The sequence below is a fragment of the Schistocerca serialis genome, chromosome 3 (genome assembly GCF_023864345.2).
Source record: "Schistocerca serialis cubense isolate TAMUIC-IGC-003099 chromosome 3, iqSchSeri2.2, whole genome shotgun sequence".
NCBI lineage: Eukaryota > Metazoa > Arthropoda > Insecta > Orthoptera > Acrididae > Schistocerca > Schistocerca serialis.
In genome coordinates this window covers 355,780,465-355,801,157 of record NC_064640.1, presented here as the reverse complement: position 1 = coordinate 355,801,157, position 20,693 = coordinate 355,780,465, and the positions used below count along the sequence as shown (strand labels likewise).

General features: G+C 40.2%; 1 pseudogene; it reads left to right on the top strand.

Moving 5' to 3' along the window:
- Positions 1-8,726, top strand: part of LOC126470835 (katanin p60 ATPase-containing subunit A-like 1) — a 67,613-nt pseudogene extending 58,887 nt beyond the window's left edge.
- The last annotated feature ends 11,967 nt before the right edge of the window (positions 8,727-20,693 follow it).

The window sequence follows — 20,693 nt, the reverse complement described above, 5'->3', positions numbered from 1 at the left end:
TGTCGTATAGTACAGACGCGAATTTCGAGATTCTGTAATTTCAGTCCGCGGATCAGGAGGGTCGAGCTTAACGCGAGCTCCCCACAGACTCATAAGGATCTTTGTTTTTCATTCTCCCTTTGCTTCATCATGTCTGCGAAACACACAGCACCCCCACGATCACGAGAAAAAGATTCGTTTTGTTCCGGACATGCTTCCACTGTTCTCCTGCCCTCACACAACCAGACGACACGCTCGTCACCGAGGAGGGTACACCGTCTGGGGTCGGTGTTCGAGCGGAACTGTTATGCAAAGACAATTATCGCGATCGACGGTTAATGGACATTGCGAATCAATTTCATTTTTGTCACTTGTTCATTTACTCATTTGACAAAATAATTTTCGGAAAGTGTACTTATCAATTTCCTGTTACCACACCGTCGAACAAAGTGCGTGGGTGTCAGTAAAGTCGGATCACTCTACAACTGACATGTAAGCGGCGATACCCACACGTTCCCGCTTCACTGGTGACCCCAACACGATCGCTACGCTAAATACGCGGTGATGAACTTTCATCAGTGTGAGTGATGCAGAACCACAAGTGATCTAACGCTTTCGTCCTCGCGTATGAAGAGTGAGTTCACGAACAAAACTTCGTGAACTAGGCGCTAAAGCAAGGTGACAGCTTTGGAAGAACTGCAAAAGACAATAGACAGTGTACAACAGACAATACTTGAGCTGCTAGTGCGCAACCAGAGACTGGAGAACAAGTTTACGGGAGTGGCAGAAAGCACAGGATGTGTGTTTTGGTTAGGCTGCCCTCCATTTGGCCCCGTGGCCCAATCATGTGGTTCAGCCAAGTGGAGGCAGTTTTCATGAGCAACATCACCTGTGACCTCGCCAAATTTGGACATGTCATGAGCCAGCTAGATCAAGACTATGCAGCCAAAGTGTGGGATATCACCACCACGCCGACATAGTCTTCATATTAGTGACTAACAGAGGAGTTAATAAGGTGAATTGCATCACTGCGGGAACAACAGGTGAATCAGTTGCTGCGACAACAGGAGAGATTAGATTAGATTAGATTAATACTAGTTCCATGGATCATGAATACGATATTTTGTAATGATGTGGAACGAGTCAAATTTTCCAATACATGACATAATTAAGTTAATTTAACAACATAATTAAGTTAATATAACAACTTTTTTATTTTTTGTTTTTTTTAATTTTTTTAATAATTTTTTTGTTTGGTTTTTTTTTTCTTTTTTTCTTAATTTATATCTAAAAATTCCTCTATGGAGTAGAAGGAGTTGTCATTCAGAAATTCTTTTAATTTCTTCTTAAATACTTGTTGGTTATCTGTCAGACTTTTGATACTATTTGGTAAGTGACCAAAGACTTTAGTGGCAGTATAATTCACCCCTTTCTGTGCCAAAATTAGATTTAATATTGAATAGTGAAGATCATCCTTTCTCCTAGTATTGTAGTTATGCACACTACTATTACTTTTCAATTGGGTTTGGTTGTTAATAACAAATTTCATAAGAGAGTATATATACTGAGAAGCTACTGTGAATATCTCTAGATCCTTAAATAAATGTCTGCAGGATGATCTTGGGTGGACTCCAGCTATTATTCTGACTACACGCTTTTGTGCAATAAATATTTTATTCCTCAGTGATGAATTACCTCAAAATATGATGCCATATGCAAGCAATGAGTGAAAATAGACGTAGTAAGCTAATTTACTAAGATGTTTATCACCAAAATTTGTAATGACCCTTATTGTATAAGTAGCTGAACTCAAAAGTTTCAGCAGATCATCAATGTGTTTCTTCCAATTTAATTTCACATCAATGGACACACCTAAAAATTTTCAATATTCTACCTTAGCTATATGCTTCTGATTAAGGTATATATTTATTAATGGCGTCATACCATTTACTGTACGGAAGTGTATCTACTGTGTCTTATCAAAATTCAGTGAGAGTCCGTTTACAAGGAACCACTTAGTAATTTTCTGAAAGACATTATTGACAATTTCATCAGTTAATTCTTGTTTGTCAGGTGTGATTACTATACTTGTATCATCAGCAAAGAGAACTAACTTTGCCTCTTCATGAATATAGAATGGCAAGTTATTAATATATATTAAGAACAACAACAGACCCAAGACTGACCCTTGTGGAACCCCATTCTTGATAGTTCCCCAGTTTGAGGAATGTGCTGATCTTTGCATATTATGAGAACTGCTTATTTCAATGTGCAATGACAGGAGGCCATCGCAGTTCCTGCGCCATTTTCAGAGCCTCGCACAGTCCGACATGGTCCTAGACTTGCTATTGCGTGCTGTCTGGATGCGCAGCCTTCCAGCACAAGTGCAAGCAGCCATTGCTGCACAAACAGAAATGCAGCTGGACACTGTCATGAACTTGGCTGATAGGGTGTGTGACGCACCGGCAACAACACCCAATACCACCGCCGTGGCAGCCTACAATGCTGTTGCTGTGCCTGCAAATTTGGCTTTGTTGTGATATGTGTCTCCCGTAGTTACCAGTACAGATGCCAACCTGCCCTACCTAGTTCGAGACCTGGCTGCAAAGGTGGCAGTACACAGGTCGACCAGTTGGCACACTCACAAACAGAGAGCAGCAGTCCCCATAGTGGCACAGATTTCGATACCACCGATCTGGCTCCCACCACCATCAGTGTGTTACCAGCCATTCTGGTGGTAAGCCGACAACATTAGAGCATCAGCTGAGTGGGCACTGCTGGTATCATTCCTGCTTTAGCTATAAAGCGACAAAGTGTCGGCCTCTCTGCTTGCACCCAAATGCCAGCTGCAAATGGGCCTAGGTTCACCCAGCTGCAGTGCAATATCCAGGCATCTCCTCAAAATGGAATGGCCTAGCAGCGTGAAGTACCTCATCTGCATGGGTTCCAATCTGTCTCTTTCCCCTTGATTTATGCTAAGAGCTTGCTGGAAGGCCTAGACAATCTCTTATGGTGGCAAACAACTCAACAATAAAAATGTACAGCACTTGTCACAGAAATTTGGATCCTGGACTGTGTCGCACCTTTCCTTGTAAGTTTGTTGTGGCTGATGTCAACAAACCAATCCGGGGTGCGAATTTCCTTGGTCACAACAACATATTAGCTGACATTACAAGTGCCCTTCTGATTTGACAACAAATTTGAAAATAGAGTTACAGTAACAGCTGGCTGCCTCGTTCAGTGTTAAACTAGTGAAGTTCCCCAGACCATATGCAGATATACTGGACAAATTTCCAGAGCGCACTTGTCTGCCTTGTGCACTGAGGCATGTCGAACATTCAGCAGTCCACCACATTATGACTACATGTGGACCACCAACCTCATGCTGTCCACATCAACTTGCACCCGAGTGACTTGCTGTAGTAAAGGCTGAGTTCGAGGCCGTGTTGTGACAGTGCATTGTTCGTCCACCATGTAGCCAATGGTCCTCTGCCTTGCAATTTGTGCCAAAGATAGATAATTTTTGGTGCCCATGAGGAGATTGGTTGGTTGGTTGGTTTTGGGGAAGGAGACCAGACAGCGAGGTCATCGGTCTCATCGGATTAGGGAAGGACGGGGAAGGAAGTCGGCCGTGCCATGCCCATGAGGAGACTACCTACCTTAAATGCACAAACGGTGCCAGACCGATACCTCAAACCACGCCTATAGAATTGTAGCCACGCCTTGGTGGGCTCTGTTATACTTAGCAAAATTAACTGCACGAAGGTGTTCATGCAGATCCCTGTGGTACCTGAAGACATTCAGAAAACAGTAATTATAATGCCCTTCATTCTTTTTGAAAGCTTATACTTGTCATTCGGTCTACAGAATATTGCCCAGACATAGCAGCATTTACTGGATGGCATTTTACGAGGCATATTTGTGGTATTTTATGTACCTCACTGATATCCTCATCTATTCAAAGTCATCTGAATGCCATCACTGCCACATAACGACCATCTTTCAGTGGCTGAGCGAGGCCGGCATAGTCGTTAATCCCTCAAAAATTATGTTTGGGGTCACACAAATTGAGTTTCAAGGGCATTTACTCAGAGCCACTACTGGGTAAGGTGCAGGGGATGTTGAACAGGGTGCACCCACAGACACACAAAGGCTTAAGCCACTATCTTGACATGATAAATTTTTATCGGTGCCATCTGCCTAATGCCACCACATTGCTGGAACCTCTGACTGTGGTGCTACGTGGTCCTACCTTGAAGCCGGCCAGTGTGGCAGTACGGTTCTAGGCACTTCAGTCTGGAACTGCGTGACCGCTATGGTCGCAGGTTCGAATCCTACCTCGGGCATGGATGTATGTGATGTCCTTAGGTTAGTTAGGTTTAAGTAGTTCCAAGTTCTAGGGGACTGATGACCACAGATGTTAAGTCCCATAGTGCTCAGAGCCATTTGAACCATTTTTTCCTACCTTGAAGGGAGAGACCCTTGTTAACTGGTAGTATGCAATGGAGAGAGGATCTATTAACTCCAAACAAAGCCTTGCAGAAGTGACACTGCTCTCTCACCTGGTGCACGACGCTCAACTGGCTGTGGTCATGAATGCTAACCAGACAGCTATAGGTGCAGTGCTTCAACAGCGCATTGGCAGCAGCTGGCAGATGCTCAGTTTCTTCTCATGGAAGCTTTCAGAGTGGCAACACACATGGAGTGCTAAGGATTGTGAGTTGCTTGCATTGTTCAAGGCAGTAAAATTCTGCCGCCTATCAGTAGAAGCTCATCCCTTTGTAATTTTCACCAACCACAAGCCCCTAACTCACGTATTTCAGTACAATAATACCACGTGTACCCCACACCAATACTGGCAGTTGGAGTACGTCTCACAGTTCTTCATGGACATCCTCCATTACCACAATAAAGAAAAATTTTAATGGAGCAAAAAATAGTACGTTCATAGTGAAAAATGCAACAGGAAATGACAGTGAAAGGAAGTTTGTTGACATTAATCAATAGCAGTTGAAACAGAAACAGCAGTATCTTTCATAAATATAATACAACAGTGAAAAATGACATTTCCTAACATTTATACAAACCTAGCAATGCACAGGAAGGAGTAAATTATCCACCTGTTGGCTCTCTTCCAAGATTTGTGTAGTGATCTTGAGGATGTTATGCGTATAAAATAATTTTGAAAACAAATTACTCTACACAGAGTATATGCAGAGTTTGTTCTACTGGACAAGTGAAGACTATGTTATGTATCTTAAACCCACTGCATCATTTGAGCACATTCCGTAAACTGACTTAGAGACAGTGGATGTCGTAAAGAGTTTGGTGTATCCACACAGTCTGTGTTACTGATGAGAATTAATTCGCCTTCATTACACAGAATAAATCCTATATTATTTGTATGGGGCAGTTTCTTCCTTTCCAATTTCTCTTTCACAGACTTTGTGTAATGGACCCTTTTTTACACAGATTGTCATTACTGATATCAGGATGTTTCATGTTGTTTCAGATGAAACAAGATCTGCCTTGGTGAAACTATGCCTAGAAGGAGTAAATGTTGATCCTCCTCTAGATACTAACAAAGTTGCTGACAGCCTTAAGGGCTACACAGGATCAGACATAAGTAATGTATGTAGGTAAGTAAAATACAATTTGTTGAAAATCAAAGTACACTACTAAGGCAGAACATTATGACCATCTTTCTTCCATTTAAATGAGGGAAGCTGATAACCAAAGCAACTTGACAAATATGATTTTCCAGTGAATATCACAGATGTGACATGGCTTGAAAAATGAAACAGTGCTGGAGGAGATAATAGTGCTTGAGAGCACACAATTCATGATTCATGATTGCTCATGTCTTTCTGCACCCATGTGTGTGCACTAATTTATCCATTGACACCAATACATATTATGTCATTCAGCATTACAGGATTCACCTTAGAAAATAGTGTAAGAGAAATGTGTTATCTTCTCTAATTATCTTCTTGTTTCATTATGTTAAATGATGCACCAGAACATACTGGCATCTTGGAGATCACCTGAACAACACACACATCATGAGACATAAATAAATAGGCCAGTGATCACAATACCATGTTATGAGTGGCATCCATCTGTGTTTACCTCAGCATTACACAAGGCAATTAGTAATATCCCTGTTATGATCAAGTTTTTATGCCAGTGGTTGACTCACAGAAAATTACATGAATGATCAGTATATTCTTGCTTATAAATGTAGACTGTCACTAATAAAATACTAAATAAAGTAGTTAAACATATTAGTAATAGTATTAACTGAAAGACTTTGAATATTCTGTACTACTGTCAGTCATGCTGCATGGCAGCTTATGTAACAGTGACCCAACTGCTAATGGTTGACACAGTAATTTCATTTCATAAATAACAACAGGTCACACTTATCTCTGTAACATAATAGACCATTATATGAATAAATCACTGCTCACTGTTATGATTTAAGCTACTTCATGAAACCATCATTTTCTCATATATCATATAACAAATTAGAGTTAATAAGTCCGACAGACAACAAGCAGCCTTGTTTAACTTTCAAAGAGGAAAAATTCTGCGCAGTATGAAGCATGAATTATGGATGCCAGTATGGAATCAGAGGACAATTGAGCCACAGGCTAAAATCCTACCTACATGACAGACAAGAGAAAATAATCTCAGATGGGATTAACATGTAGGTAAGAGGGCTGGAGTCCAAATGGGGAATGGTAAATTATGGAGCCCTACAAGACTCTGTCCTCAGTCACCTGCTATTTCTTATCCACAAGCATTGTGATACACTATAAAACATCCACAGATGTAGAGTTTAATGCCATATTATTACTTGCAGATGTTCTGAACTGGTTCACAGTAAATTCCCTGACAATAAACCTCATCAAAACCAATTATATTTACCTCCATTCTAATCAGGAAAGCCCATAAGAAATTAACACTGCACTTGAGAGCCATCAGATACAGTGGGCATATTGTTTGAAATAATTAGGCATACTAATGAATAACAGGTTTAACTGTGAACATCACATCCTTCAAATCTTGAAAAGGATAATCTCCCAACTCTGAGACATCAACGTCTCAAAATCTGCTTATTTTGGTTACTTCCAGTCGCTCATCTTGTGCGGCAGTTCACTGATACTGAAAAAAGTCTTTATCATCCAGAGAAAGATTGTCAGAGTGGTGTGTGGACTGCCTCTAAAAATTTCATGTCCTAATCTTTTGAAGCAAATAGAGATATTAATTACTACCTCTCAAAATCTCTTTTTGATCGTGCCATTCATGCGTCACAATACTTCTCAATATGAAATAAATGAATGAGTACTGCCATCGCCATAACACAAGAAGGAAATGTGGCATACAATAAAACTTGAAGAATTTTCTCTAGTGCAAAAATGTGTAAAATGCACTAGCACAAAAATCTTGAACTCACCTCCAAGTCATATTAAATCCCTACAAGGCAGTAACTGAATGTTTAAAAGTAAGCTGGAGCAGTTTCATCTTGAAAAAGTTTCTGTTCTCTAGACAAATTCTTTAACAGACACAGGTAAGAGCATTTTCCATATCTACCTGTGTTTTGCTGTTTTATTGTCTCTTTCTTCTTTAATTAGATCTTATAAATCACATTGTGTCCTGTAAGTTATAAAGATGGTTACTGTATTTTATAAATCAAAGGCTGTGTTTAGGTAATATCTGAAATTTACATTTTAAACTCTGTATTGACATAAAAATACAAAATGAGTTAACAGTTTCAAGTCATTCCACAAGCATGTGTGATCACACAATAATGGATAAATGGAATGTGTATCAGAATAAATAAATAAAAACACATTCCACTATTTCTCTGGCAATTTCAGTTTCTATCTACAGTGAAAGGAATTTTTCCTCATCACATAATAAGTATTCTCAATGGGTTACAACTTAGATGACATTGCAGGCCAATGGATAGAGATCATAGCTTTTCAACAAGCTGTGTGTTAAGTAAACATTGGATTTAAAATGGTGAAAAATTGCAGTGTATATCATGCAATGAAATAGCAATAAATGGTACAGTTGGACAGTTGCAATATATCACTGTCTATCTCACAGCCTCTAGTGAACACAATAAGTGATAACAAACAGTAACTGGTGTCACATCAGACTGTAGCACTTGATATTTCTGACACATGATGCTTATGAACCAGTACTAATTACCTGTTGTGCTTTGCAGTGACAATCATTGCTGTTGTCAGAATGATATAGAAACTTGAAGCGGGCAAGATCAGAGAAAATAATGCTTGCTCAGTTTAGTTGTACCAGACATTTGAGTATTGACTCAGATGCAAATTGATGCTGAGGATTCAAACACAAATGGCAGAAGGTCACCTATGTTGTGGTACTGAGTTATGGATTCTAATGTGTTATAGATTCCAGAGCTCAGTATAAAATGCATGAAATGTTACTAAAAAAACCACCCCACTTGATCCTGAAACAGTAAATTAAACCTTTGTGTAATTATTCATGTTTTGTGTGCTCTTCTCAGGGATGCTGCCCTTATGGCAATGAGGCATAAAATATGTGGCAGGAGTCCAGAAGAAATTAAGAAAATCAAGAAAGAAGATGTTGATCTACCAGTAACTATGCAGGATTTTGATGAAGCATTAACAAGATGTAAAAAAAGTGTATCAGCAGGAGACATTGCAAAATATTAAGTTTGGATGGAAGAATTTGGATCTTGCTAGAGACCTTGAAGTGATGATTATTTTTTATGAAGTGTAAAATGACATGTGATATAATTTTCTAGCATGTTCAGACTGAAATAAAGATTATCCATGTATGGTATTCTTAAACTAATCTTTCCCATACTCACTAACCATTATTACTGATTTGCTCATTTTTTGAAACAAAATATTTACTAATTGTTTCTGGACTATTTGTTAAGATTTACTGTGGTGTGTTCTATAGAATCGAACAAAGATATGAAAATTGTTTTGCCTCATTCTCATTAAGAAGAAAGAATTCTTATTGTAGCGTTTGGCTGTCAGCGTTAGTCCTATGTACTTTATATGGGCAGTTTTCTGGTATCAGAATGAGCCCAAGGAGCTTTAGAATGGATAATATATTTTTTCCTTATCCCTTTTCATACATTATTTTTTAACTTAATCATTTTTCATTGTTGCATATTCTAAACTTTTTTAAATTGTTGTTCCTAACCAACCTATGGTATACAATATAAGAGATATGGGATAAATGATATATTAGCATCATAAATACCAGAAATATTTATGTGAAATGGATGAGTACCCCAAAAATATGTAGTTTACATGTCTACATCTACATCTACATCTACATTTATACTCTGCAAGCCACCCAAAGGTGTGTGGCGGAGGGCATTTTACGTGCCACTGTCATTACCTCCCTTTCCTGTTCCAGTCTTGTTGAACTTCATGCATATATGTTAAGTTATTGAGCCAGCCATGCAGTTTGTATACAAATGCACTATGCTAACACCCAAATCTGTACATAAATCAAAATGAACCAAATCCAAAGAAAACACATTAGGTTGGCTAATGATGGTGTCACACACTGCGTGGTGCCTAGTGGAGTACAAATGTAAATGACATACACATTACTAGGACCAAAATTGATAAAGTACAAGAAATTCTAGAACATATTAGCTTAAAAATATGTTGTAGAAATCTTAAGTAATGACCAGTACAATTGGTGATGCACCACAACTTTGTATAAAATACAAAGATAACAAAGTACATAAATTTAAGTACCTTGGGGAGATCATCAAAGAAAATTGAGTGAAAAAAGAAGCACTTTGGAAGTGAATGCAAGAACTCAACAAAGCACATCAGGCATAAAAGCAATCTAAAACACAAAGTCATCTCCTGAAAGACATCGATAAATTATTGTGAAACCATTTTGTATTGTCTCAGTCAGAACCAAATGGACGAGTCACAATATTTTTTTCCCATTATTTTGCACTTAGGAGAACTGTCCTACTTCCACAGTGATGTCAAAGGGGTGGGGGAAAACTGTGTAGCAAAATTTGGCTCTTTTGAGTTTCCCACCACCTTTTGATTTTCGCACCATTTTGCACTTATAGCAGTTTACCTATGTCAGAAGGATGGGGGAGGGGACAAAATCTGTCAGAGTTGCATGGCATCATTAACGATGATGTAGATGAGGGGGAAATCTAGCAAAAATGCAGACTATCCTGAAACTGGCCTAGCCCAACTACTGAAGAATTCATTAATCAGCAGTTGCGGGCATTATTGAGGAAAGTATCAATCCGGTGGAGCACCTGTGGTGATCATCCCCAAAAAAGAGTGTGTATGGATAGCTCAAAATCATATCAGTTTTGTTTTAGTTACAGATAACTCAGTAGTCGCATGATTACAGGTGCTTATCTGATCTCAAATGTAGCAGAAACTATGGATAATTTTGGATAGACTCCACCATGGACTTAAAGAGTGGTTATCACCAGCTAGAAGCAATACTGGAAGACCAGCCAAAAATGCATTTATTGTTCCTATGGGTAACTACCAACACTGGTATATGCCATTTGGATTAAAGAATGTGGCAGCCACATTTCAGCATTTGCCACATGGATTTTAGCAAGGTTTGAAAGCAAGGAAGTGTACGGTACATTTGGATGACGTTGCTGACCTTGCTCAGGATATGGAAGAACAAGTGCTACTGTTAATGAAGGTGTCTGACAGTTGCGCACAGCACATCTAAGACTGAGTATTGAAACATGTGATTAATCATGAAGAGGTCTGGACTGATGCTAGTTGGTAAGGGCCATGCAAGATTTTCTGCACTGTGTTCTGAGGAAGAGCTATAGTAGTTTTTGGTTTTATTGAATTGTTATAGAAAGTTCAATGTGAAATTTGCAGAGGTAGCATGGCCACTTACTCACCAACTGAGAAAAGGAATGATGTGTCATTGTACATCAGAGTGCAGGGATGCAGTCAGTAAATTAAAAGAATTGTTAAGATCTTGTACAGTGTTGATTTTTTCAAACTATGAAAATGAATTTGTATTGTCATATGATGCAAGCAATAATTTGCTTAGCTGTTTATTGAGTTAGGAAGTGGACAGAGCAGAGCATGCAGTTGCCTATTCCTCACATTGATTGAATACATTGTAAAGAATTTACTCTAAAACAAAAAAGGAAATGCTTAAGCCTCATATGTGGCATAACATACTTTTGATGTTACTCACATTGTAGTATACTAAAAGTAATAACAGGTATGTGGTGTTGACACGGATATTAAGTTTGAAGGATCCATCAAGCAGATTGATGCACTGGATACTGAAGCTTAGCGAGTTCAATTTTGAGGTAATCCATGGACCAGACAGAACACAAGGGAACGCAGACGGCCTCAGTCTCAAGGTTTGTGTATTATGGTGAGTGGGTCACACAGCTGCAGAGTGATAGAAAGCACAAGATCCGATGAAGACTGCAAGTTATGCAGCTACAGTTCATTCAGCATGGTGGAGTGTTATGTAAGAAAAGAAAACAAGGACCCCCATCTTGTGATTCCAGCCACACTGTGGAAGGAAATGTTGAGACAGGTACATGATCATTTGTTAGCCAGCCATGGGGGTTGAAGAACCATGGAGCAGCATATAGCAAAACAATATTGGCAGTGGACACTTGAAGAAGATGTAAGACTGTACATGTATCATGTGCACAGTGGGTTGAATTAAGCCATCAGCATATTCCACTGCAAAGATTAACAGAGGCTAGTAAATCATTTGCAATGATTGATATGGAGATCTTAGGCTCTTCTAAGGTTTCTGAGAGTACAAGTCTGTCACACTGTGAGGTAGTATATGGCCAGAAAATGCCTTCACTATTTGAGGTAGTGAAGGCTAAAGTAGGGAGGAATGGAGAATAGGTATGGAATTCCACAAGAGCTTTACAGAAGGTATGGAATGAAGTGTGCAGGAACGGCTCTGCTAGGAGGGGCTAAGGCGGTGGGCGAATTTGTTGAAAGAAATTGTTCTGACACCTTTTCTTGAAATGAGGCCATTTATTGGCAAAAAACCAACAGATGCGAATTCAAATGGACAACATGAGTCAGGCCTGGGAAGGCAAGGGTGAGCCAAGATGTAGTGGTGGGCAAAACATAATTTGCAGCAAACTTAGGTGAAGTTAAAGAAAAGTGGTGGCTGCCATTCGGACAAGTCTGAATGCCATGGCAGCTACAGAAACAAAGTCCTCGGTGCCGCAGCACCGGGAAGAGAAGATGATGTTCACAGCCACAGGGCGCGTGGCAGAGAGCGTTTTCAGCTGATGGGCAGCAGGGTACCTCCAGCGCAGCCATGCAATTTCCTCCACCCTGATTGGCCAGGAGCCGAGAAAACCACAGCAGCACCATGGAAAGTTCTGAAGCATGACTTGGTCAGCTTTGCCTAAGTGGTATTACCTCATCAGCACATGAGGTAGGTGCGTGATTGAGATTGCCCACCTTGGTGGTGACTTGCTGCTGCCAGACCATGGGACGAGAAAATTACAGGCAGCTGGATCTACTGGCTAATGCTTGACCATAACAAGAGAATGAAATAAACCTTTTGAAATAAAATAAAGATAGAATCCCCTACTATCTGGCTCAACCTTACAGAAGTGCAAAGAGCAAATACAAAGGCCCCAGAACATCTTCAGTGGATGGGGTAATGAAATGCTAAGTTATCTGAATACCATGTAGGACAGCTGGTATGTTAACAAGCTATTACACCCCAGAGGGAAAGGTACCAAATTCTTCACTTATTACCGAGGTCCATACTTCATTAGTGAACATGAAGCTACAACCTCCTCCAAGTACACGAGACATCCATATTGGGCATATCCATCTGCCTTAGGGTGTACTCGACTCTTTACTGCCATTACTGGTGTCATTTCCAAAAAAGGGGAAGATGTAGGAAGGAGAATGTAACACAAGTGGAGTGGATTACTTCTGTGCAATCTGCATACAAGTCACTTTCACATTAAGACAGACAGTTAAGCAAATGTATAGAGGAAATGACAGTGTACTAAATTTTCTTATAGTTTTATAAGATGCATTTTATAGCTCATATCATGTATCACATCCAGCTCCATAGCTGAGAAGTCAGCTTGATTGATTACCATACAGAGGACTTGGTTTTGATTCCCCATGCTGCCAGAAATTTTTCATTGGTGGGAGGACTGGAACAGGCTACACGCAGGTTCATGATGCCAGTAACTGAGGAGATACTCGACCACATCATAATGACACCATATTTATTCAACAATGGCTGGGGGTTAGGTGTGTTGACTCCCGCTCCTCCATACCACATCCACATGATGCCATTAGTTGATACATGACACAGTGGTTGGTCAGGCACAGTTCACTCATCTGTGGCAAGAACAGCAGTGCTTATATTTTATTGCTTCATATACCATGATAATGAGAGTGTCTGAATGTATTATGTGCACATGATGAATGAGTTTTGTTTTAATTTGTATGTATTTTGACTGAGATGTTAATTTGGTGGTTGCAATTAGTGGATGAATTTCATTCTTGTGATATTTTAACAGCTGTGCAGGAAATATCTTTTGGGTTGTCTGAATTGATTCTAGTGTTTTGTTAGTATAGTAATTTGGGGATTTCTATTGTTTTGCAATGGTGGGAGATGGTGTTTGCTTATTTTTCTCTATAAATATACTGTAAGTGAGGTATAGCTACTAATGTTTTCAGGTTGTAGATTTAGATGGAACATTGGGAGAGGAAGTAACCCACACAGTTGGTACATGGTACAGCATTAGAGAAATTGTATTACTGGAATGGGGTGGTGTGCAGTGATTTTGTGACAATGGTTCAAACTGTCACAGAGATGTGCAAGATACAGCTGTTTCTCAAGGGGACAGGAGCAAGAAGATGCCCACAGGCATCCTCACAGAACAAGCATATTTCCAAAACACAGGACCCTACTGGGCACAATCTGTGTGTGACCTAATTAGAGTTATCAGCACTTGCTATGAGCAGGGATGTTCAAGGGGAACAGAGTGCTTAGAGCTATGGAACAGTGGGCCACTGTTGAATGGTACAAAATGTGACATCTTGGGACTGACTTTTCAGCTCCCAGCAACAATAACAAGAGCTATGACTCTGAACATAACAAATTTACTGCTGTGTTTTCTTGATAATCCTCTACATCACTCCATACTGACATCACTCATTGATCATATAGCTGCACAGAAAGGGGCACATAAGTGTGGAACAGATGTTCCAATAGATTCAGTAATATTGCAGCAGGTACCAGCACAGAGTCATGGTAATTGTAATTTAATCCTGGGGCACCATCTTAATCCCAGTCCGAACCTCTGTCTATGAATGCTAGAGAACCAACTGTCGACCCAAAATTCCAGTCTATTACATACTGATCAAGTGTGTCAGCCCCAGAGTGCTGAACAATTGTGGGTCTACCAGCCTCCATAAACCATGTGATCAAGTGAACAAAGAAAGAAGGCGCTCAATGTAGAAATTGTAAATAATGGTGTCAGAGGACAGAGATGCTACAGTGTTAGGTTATTTTAAATGATTAACAGGCTTAGAACAAGCCAGGGATTCAGAGGACTGAATATTCCTGAAGAGGAAGATGTTTTGTGTAACACAGTCCAGACTTCACAACCCATTGAGAGTCAGGCAGGTGAGCTGAATATGAAATCTTGTTACTGGGTGCTAGAATTCTGCTGGCACAGCATGCTGCAAGACCACAGTCTGCCACAGTGGTGGGCTGAAATTCCACATGTCATGACACAATTCTACACTTTCATGGTCACCTACATGACTAGAGACAGGGCCCTATCACACCGTAGCTGTGCAGAGTTACTATACATACTCATTACTCAGCACCTACCAGCACTTTTATTCATACTATGATTGGCTCTGGGATGTCCAACAACAGCTGACACCACCTCTAGGTCAGCTGTCTCTGTGGGGCAAATCAGCTTCAACTTCACCTAGCACATTGTAGGAACCACTGCTAGAACTGATAGTTTTGGGTCTGGAACTGGGACTACCAAGGGAAGACGTCCTTTAGGGTGTCTTCATCTGCTACCCTAGCCACCATCAAGAACCCTGGGCCAAGTGCTGGGCATCTGTGCATCTGACTTGCTGTTCACAGTCATTGCCTCATAAGCCTGCTGGCTGCCATAGGTGCCTACCATACATAGTATAGCTGGGGCGCTAGCTGTGGTCTTCTGCTGAGGCAAGCATCATTGCCTTTAGTACACAAACACTCCTTTGAGCTGGACATGTAGCATGGAGCTATACTGAAATAGTGACCATTGCCTGGGTGACCACTGGGATGCTGTCATCAACCTCTGTACAGAAGTCTTGCAGCATAAAGAATATTATTACTGATTGAGTTCTCCTGATCTGCACTTGCTGTGATACTGGTGGAACACAAACCACACTTCCCACACACTTCATTCTAGGGCAGAATTGGACATCTGGCTAATAATGATGTCCACACCCTGAAAGCATTACACTGTGTGTGTATGTGTGTGTGTGGGGGGGGGGGGAGTGTGTGTGTGTGTGTGTGTGTGTGTGTGTGTGTGTGTGTGTGTGTGTGTGTGTGTGTGTGTGTGTGTGTAGAGAGAGAGAGAGAGAGCTAGAATATCACTTTCTGTTTATCATTAGAAGGTCTGTACCAGTCATTCTGACTGGTGAGCATTGTTTAACATTCAATAAATAGTGTATGCCTTTATTTAATGTAATTTGGTGGTTTATAGCTTCTGTAAAAGACAAGAACCTATTACAAAAAGTGGATAACTATAAACATTTTTATCATAAAATGGCACCCAGTTATGTAGTCTGCAGAGTATTTTTTACATTTATCATCTCTACATGTGCAAAAATGGATTTTTACATCTGCTTAACTTATTTTATTTCATTCTTCTGATCATCCCTATCTTTCTTTCCATTTTACTTGATGTAGTGGAAGTGCAAACGTGTGTTTCTTGCTGCTCTCTGTCAGTATATTGTTGTGCTCTGCAGAAGTTCAGGGCTCCTCATTATTGTGGCTCATTGGTGTTTCCACATGTGTAGAGAATTACTGAACTACTTGAACAGTTTACCAGAAGAAGAGTCTGCACGAGAAGATATTTATGATTCTGATGAGTTGGATGATAAAGATGTCAAAGATGACACAGAATATCAGCTTCATGAAACAGAACATGGGGAATCATCTGAGGTGCAAGATGAATATTCAGAACCTGTAAAACAACACACAAATAATCCAGTTCTTATAGATTCAGTTCCTGTGTTGCCTCAAACCCCTACTCACAGTCAAGGAAGAAAATGGAAATAATCACATTCATCTCAGCATCTAGAAGCTAGAGTGAGGAGACTGCACCAAGTGGAAAAGTGTGGACTTGACTGCACCATGTCATGCACCTGGGAGATCAGTGCATCATAACATGTTGGAAACTATAGGGCCAACATGTAATGCTAAGAAACTTATAGACAGATGGTGATAGACAGAGGGTGTTACTTGAGTGCATTGTGAGTGCTAATAGACAATAATACTCTACAAATCATAAATACTTTACAGAAATTATAGCCCAAAAAGTTAATCAACATGCTTAGGTGGTGGCAAGTGTGAGGCCCGCCATTTTTTTCTCGCACTATGGGAAGACTTGATAGAAGTAATGAGTAGGTTAACAAGTAGAGGCAAGTGTGGGGCCCGCCATTTTTTCTCGCACTATGGGAAGACTTGATAGAAGTAATGAGTAGGTTAACAAGTAGAGGTACTATACAAAGTATGTTGCTGATGATGTCATCGATGATGCACTTGATTGGTCATCAGATGTTCCCAACCCCACCCCTCCCTTGCCTGACAAAGGTCAATTGCCCCTCCATAAAGTGGTCAAAAGTGCAAATTTTGGCAGGAAATTCAAATTTTGATGGGCAATTCAAAACATAGCCCAACTGTGCTAGCATCTTTCCTGTTGAAGTAGGACATTATCCTAATTCAAAAATGCAAGATGGCGGCCAGCCCATACTGGGACGAGCTCTACAACATCATAATCCAAGAACAGGAATACTGGCACTGGCTGTATTACATCACAATCCAGCTCAGACCTTTTGGGCTATTTACAACAGCTTGGTGGGTTTCCTATGGAAGGAGGTCTGTGGTCCAAAATATAAATTTGAAGGAAATTAAAAATGGTCAATTGTCATGCTGGCTGACCTGGAATACTGGAACGTTCATTTCTGAGGAAGAGGATGTGGAACAAAAATGGAAAAAATTCAGAAACATCGTCCAGTACGCCTTAGATAAGTTCATACCGACTAAGGTCCAAAGCGAGGGGAAAGATCCACTGTGGTATAACAATCATGTACGAAAGGTACTACGGAAACAAAGAAAGCTTCATCATAGGTTTAAGAGTAGTCGAATCATAGCTGATAAGGAAAAGCTGAACGAAGCGAAAAAGAGCGTAAAGAGAGCAATGAGAGAAGCATTCAACGAATTCGAACATAAAACATTGGCAAACAATCTAAACAAGAACCCTAAAAAGTTTTGGTCATATGTAAAATCGGTAAGCGGATCTAAATCCCCTATTCAGTCACTCGTTGACCACGATGGAACCGAAACAGAGGACGACCGAAGAAAGGCAGAAATACTGAATTCAGTGTTCCGAAACTGTTTCACTGCGGAAAATCGTAACACGGTCCCTGACTTCAGCCGTCGCACGGACGCCAAAATGGAAAATATTGAAATAAACGATATCGGAATTGAAAAACAACTGCTATCACTTAGTAGCGGAAAAGCATCCGGACCAGACGAGATACCCTTAAGATTCTACAGTGATTATGCTAAAGAACTTGCCCCCTTTCTATCAGCAATTTATCGTAGATCGCTGGAAGAACGTAAAGTACCTAGCGACTGGAAGAAAGCGCAGGTCGTTCCCATTTTCAAGAAGGGTCATAAATCAGATGCGAATAATTATAGGCCTATTTCGCTTACGTCAATCTGTTGTAGAATAATGGAACATGTTTTGTGTTCTCGTATTATGACGTTCTTAGATAATACAAATCTCCTTCATCATAACCAACATGGATTCCGCAAACAGAGATCATGTGAAACTCAGCTCGCCCTATTTGCCCAAGAAATTCACAGTGCCGTAGACACTGGCGAGCAGATTGATGCCGTATTCCTGGACTTCAGGAAGGCATTTGATACGGTTCCGCATTTACGTTTAGTGAAAAAAATACGAGCTTACGGAATATCGGACCAGGTTTGTGATTGGATTCAGGATTTCCTAGAAGAAAGAACACAACATGTCATTCTTAACGGTTCAAAATCTGCAGATGTAGAGGTAATTTCGGGAGTACCGCAGGGAAGCGTGATAGGACCTTTATTGTTTACAATATACATAAATGACTTAGTTAACAACATCGGTAGCTCCGTGAGGCTATTTGCAGATGACACGGTTGTCTACAAGAAAGTAGCAACATCAGAAGACTCGTACGTACTCCAGGAGGACCTGCAGAGGATTAATGCATGGTGCGACAGCTGGCAGCTTTCCCTAAACGTAGATAAATGTAATATAATGCGCATACATAGGGGCAGAAATCCATTCCAGTACGATTATGCCATAGGTGGTAAATCATTGGAAGCAGTAACGACCGTAAAATACTTAGGAGTTACTATCTGGAGCGATCTGAAGTGGAATGATCACATAAAACAAATAGTGGGAAAAGCAGGCGCCAGGTTGAGATTCATAGGAAGAATTCTAAGAAAATGTGACTCATCGACGAAAGAAGTAGCTTACAAAACGCTTGTTCGTCCGATTCTTGAGTATTGCTCATCAGTATGGGACCCTTACCAGGTTGGATTAATAGAAGAGATAGACATGATCCAGCGAAAAGCAGCGCGATTCGTCATGGGGACATTTAGTCAGCGCGAGAGCGTTACGGAGATGCTGAACAAGCTCCAGTGGCGGACACTTCAAGAAAGGCGTTACGCAATACGGAGAGGTTTATTATCGAAATTACGAGAGAGCACATTCCGGGAAGAGATGGGCAACATATTACTACCGCCCACATATATCTCGCGTAATGATCACAACGAAAAGATCCGAGAAATTAGAGCAAATACGGAGACTTACAAGCAGTCGTTCTTCCCACGCACAATTCGTGAATGGAACAGGGAAGGGGGGATCAGATAGTGGTACAATAAGTACCCTCCGCCACACACCGTAAGGTGGCTCGCGGAGTATAGATGTAGATGTAGATGTAGGCACTATAACATCATAATCCAGCTCAGATCTGTTGAGTTGAAACTTCCTGGCAGATTAAAACGGTGTGCCGGACCAAGACTCAAACTTGGGACCTTTGCCTTTCGTGGGCAACTGCTGTACCAACTGAGCTACCCAAGCATGACTCACGGCCCGTCCTCACAGCTTTACTTCTGCCAGTGTCTCGTCTCCTACCTTCCAAGCTTTTCAGAAGCTCCCCAGCGAACCCCCAACCATGGGGTAACTTTGACCAGTGACATGAAAAAATTATTAGGTAAATTAATCAGTAGCTAGGTGGCTAGCCCCCAATATACAATATTCAGTTTCAGGAACTGTTTGTGTGTTCTGATATCACACTTATATTGAAAATTTTGGTCAAAGTATCCCCATTTGATGGTACCACCTTCCCACCTGAATGATTTTTAGTAGAAAACAGAGCAAAGAAGAACAACACAAGATAAACAGGGTCAGGGCTTTATTGGAGGTGAATGGTTCATCAGAAATGACTAAAAGCAGTAGCTGCAGTAAGCAAATTAAATCTAACATTCTGCCATTTCATATAATGTATCATAATGTTCAGTCTCTCACTAACAAATTGCAAGAACTAGAAATAATACTATGTTCTGACCTAAATGTTGATGTTATCTGCATAACATAACATTGGCTAGAAGAACCACAAATAGAAACTCTAAAGATCCATGGTTTTTCTCTAGTCAGTTCATTTTGCAGGTCTTATTATAAACATGGAGGGAGAACTATCTTTGCAAAGCAGCATTTGAGGTATAAAGCAATCCGAACATATTCTGAACTGAATAAAGAAAAAGTCTTTGAAATGGTGGTTATTGAACTTACTGACATTCAACAAGTTATTATAACTATATACAGATCCCCTGATGCTGACATAAAAGAAATCCTGTATAAATTTGATATGATGTTAAATATTGTAGAACTAAAGAAAAGAAAATCATTTGTGGGGACTTCAACATAGACTTTTTGAAACCCTCAAACTACAAAGATGAATTACTGTACATGACAAAGAGTTTCAAGTTAATCCCCACAGTAAATACACCAACACGAATCACTAGGCGTAGTAAAACTGCACCAGACCAAATTTTTATTCAAGAAGCCTTTTCTCACTACAGTAGTGAAGCAGTTAAGATGGGATACAGTGATCATGATTCTGTGTTGTTATCACTGGAATTATGTTCAGAGAAAATATCTCCCATTAAAATAACTGAGTGCAGGGATTTCACTGATGGCATTATAACAAACTTTTGCAACATAATAAGGTGAGGAACATGGGCTGAAGTGTTTAATGAAACAGATATAAATAGAATGTTTCATAACTTTCATGGATCATATAAGTACTATTTTGACACAGTCTTCCCACTAAAGCAACATAAATTAAAACCAACCAGAAACA